The following is a 3,453-nucleotide window of genomic DNA, read 5'->3' as shown; positions in this document are numbered from 1 at the left end:
CATTTCCTCATAAGCAGCCCGCTCATTGCAGTTATGAATCCAGTCAACCTCCTCTGTACCACCTCCAACCCATTTACCTGCTTCCTTAAATAAGACTAAAACTGCACACAGTGTTCGAGATGTGCTCTCATCAATACCATTTATAATTGAAGCATAACATTGTTACTTTTATGTTCAATTCCTCTCGTAACAAAGGGTAGCATTCCACGAGCCTTCACAATTATTTGCTGTACCTGCATTAACTTTCTGTGAATCGATAACTAGAACACCTAGATCCTTCGGCACATCGGCATTCTGCAGGCGTACCCCGTTAAATAATACTCCGCTTTTTTAAATCTTTGTGCCAAACCGAAAAACTTCACCATCTGCCAAATGTTTGCCCATTCATTCAACCTATCTATATCCGTCTACAATCTTCTTATGTCCTCTTCGCAACTTACCTATGTTTGTTTCTTCTGCAATTTTAACTACTATGCCTTGCCTACCCTCATCTAAGTCATTGATATAAATTGTAAAAAGTTGAGACCCCAGCACAAACCCCTGCGCGACCCCATTCGTCACATCCTGCCAAACAGAAAAAAATGTCCCATTTATGTCTACTCTTTGTTTTCTGCCAGCTGCCAATTTTCTACCCGCGCTAATCTGAACAGTGACGGTCGGCTTGAGGTAGACAGTAGCAGAGAACTCATTTAGCGGATTTCTCAAATAGCACATCGAGGAAAGGGAGCTGGTTACACTGATCATTTTCAAATGTGAATATGAGCGCGGGATGGAACACGTTAATGTCTGCAAGGAAATTCTTACTTACAGCTACATGTTGGTTGTTAATTCCCTCTGAACGAGATTGCGGAACCACATAAAGGCCCATTTTCTCCTCAGTGAAACTCTTGGAATACAATGTAAATGCGGTCAAATAAAAACCAAGCTGCGGGGTTACCAGCTCTGTCAGTTCTTTCAGATAATATTACAACAGAACTCATCAGCCTGCAACCTGAACCCACAAGCATGGGGTTGCCTGAATTGCTGTTTTGGGATAATTTCAGAGTCAGATTACATAGGCAAACATTTATAAAGCCTGTGTTTATTTTCCCCACATGTGCAGTGTGGATAAATTCTAAGCAATAACGACCCGGATTCTCAAACCTGCTCCCGATTTCAGTAAATCCCACCTTCTAGAGCACAGCTCTTCATTGTTTTCCTTACACAGCCCACATATTGGACCAAAAGCCACAAACAATGATGTTTGGCTGGGGGTTGAACCCTTCACTTCTCGCAAACCAATTCAACAAAAATCCCTAATTAAGGATCGCACTTCTAGACCAAAGAGCCAGCGGAGATGACCCGCTTCAATGAATATAGATGTTGATTGCCATCAAAGTGCTTCAGTCACCCATTTACATTGTTATAGTGAAAAGACAGCAATGAACAATTCCAGCTCAGCTCCGGCTGTAATACGGGGAGTGAAACACTTTGCTGCTCCACAATTTTAGTCCTGCCCAGATGTCCTGATTGTTAATTTCCCCTGAACCGGATTGCTGAAACACAAATACTAGAAAACAGCTCAAATATCGAAAAAAAAAATCAAACTATGCCATTCTGTATGTTCGTTCAGGCAAAATTGCAAGTGACTGCATTGGGCATCGTGCCTGCCTCCGCAAGGAGGGAGTTGCTGCATTTGGTGCAGTGGGATGAATTCAGGGTCCCATGACACGAGGAGGCTTTGCGTTCATTTTCTTCCCGTCCGCTGAAGTGAAGTATTCTCTGCAATGAACTTCCAGGGTGTTTAAATGTCGATCTGATTTCCGCAATTAGAATTTGAAAAAAGCAGGGCTCGTCCGGGATTTGAACCCGGGACCTCTCGCAAGTTCACACGATGAAGATCCCTAAGCGAGAATCATACCCCTAGACCAACGAGCCAGCCGGTAACGTGCCCCCGATGCAACTAAGGAATCGTTTCAATGCCACCTAGAGTCGACCAAACATCTTTGGACATCGTGATTGGGAAATCAGACATTTTGGCAATTACTCCGCATCTCAGGCAGTAACACGGACAGTGAAACCGATGTTCACGTTTCACATCGATTACTTTTGATCAACAATGGAAAAAGTTACTGTTGTCATTCGTTTTAATCCAGTGAAACGCAGGAAAAAAGCAAAAGCGGTAGCCTATGGTGTATTGGAAATCAGTAAAGATAAAAGGAGAATAAAGTTTGTGCAGTTTGGCCAGAGAGAGGGAAACATAAACTCTTAGATTTACAACAGCGCAGAATGAGGCCCGTCCTGTCCGTGAAAACGGTTCCGACTGTGCAGCCAGATGTGCAATGTTGGAAATGTCGTTTCTGTTTTTGATCTTCACCAGAACAGGCAGTAAGATGTAACATTGATCATCATACAAACCGCGAGAGATTAAATCACAATAAAACACAAAGAGCGATAAATAACCTGAAACAACAAATCTATTGGATTGAAATGTTGAATTTCGATTGATATATCGGAAACAGCCAATTGAATTGGATCTTCGTCGTTTTATAGATCCGGAAGAGAAAAGAGAAACTGATGAAAAATGAAAAAAAAAAATCAAGAAATGAAAAGTAAAACTGCTGCCTTATTATCTGTTTCTTCACTAACCCTTCAATACCGGATAAAACAGAATGGAAATAACTGGATGAATTTAACCAAACGGATCCCGACCTGAAACGTTCACTCTGTTTGTCCCGCCACAAACGCTCCCAGTTCTGCTGTGTGTTTCCAGCTTTTTCTGTGTTTTCTTCAGATTTGCAGCATCTTCATTATTTCGCTTTTGGAATGTATGAGAAACCTCGGTGAACACTCGCCCTTCCCCCTTGCGTCGTGCCCCACTCTCGTTTTAAGTGGCCCAATGCGACCCTAACTCCGTCACCTCCACGCTGACAGATACAAGGTGGTCACGCTCTGGTTCAGTGAGATTAATGCAGAGAGCGGTTTCCAGGTCCAATGCAATCGCAAAAAGAATCGTTGATTGAAGTTGTGGGGGATTGCGGCAACTTTGAATTGTAAATTTGTGCAGCGAATTACTTTATGAGAAGGGACAATTTCAAACAGCCATTCTGAAAACCTTTCTGAAAATAAAATGATTCGGCCCCGTTTTGCTCAACTTCACAAATTAATCCAAATGTTAGTTTCTTCGACAGGGATTTAACCACAGCGCGTTTGTTAGGAGGATATTTTAACTAAATTCTCATGGAATCAGAGCAGAGGAGCTTGATGACTTGATCTGAGGGGCCTTGGAGGTGTATTTGATGTGTTTAGCTCTGAATTTTCCGTCTCTGGGTATGTTACGATTCCGTGAGTTTGCTGTTCTGTGTGGTTGAGAGGGAGGGAAGCAGGAAGATCTGTGAATAAGTTTTCCCTTTAAATATTTCACAGCTCCGCCGTCTACTTTTTTGTATTCGTTCATAGGATGTTGACATCGCT

General features: G+C 42.4%; 1 non-coding gene across 1 annotated transcript; it reads right to left on the bottom strand.

Moving 5' to 3' along the window:
* Positions 1–1,827: 1,827 nt before the first annotated feature.
* Positions 1,828–1,917, bottom strand: trnap-agg (transfer RNA proline (anticodon AGG)). The gene is given in 2 exon segments: positions 1,828–1,863; positions 1,882–1,917. It is a non-coding gene; the product is annotated as a tRNA-Pro (tRNA).
* Between the last annotated feature and the right edge of the window lie 1,536 nt (positions 1,918–3,453).

The sequence above is a fragment of the Cetorhinus maximus genome, chromosome 31, assembly GCF_964194155.1.
Source record: "Cetorhinus maximus chromosome 31, sCetMax3.hap1.1, whole genome shotgun sequence".
NCBI classification, from domain to species: Eukaryota; Metazoa; Chordata; class Chondrichthyes; order Lamniformes; family Cetorhinidae; genus Cetorhinus; species Cetorhinus maximus.
This window is presented reverse-complemented; position numbering and strand designations above follow the sequence as displayed.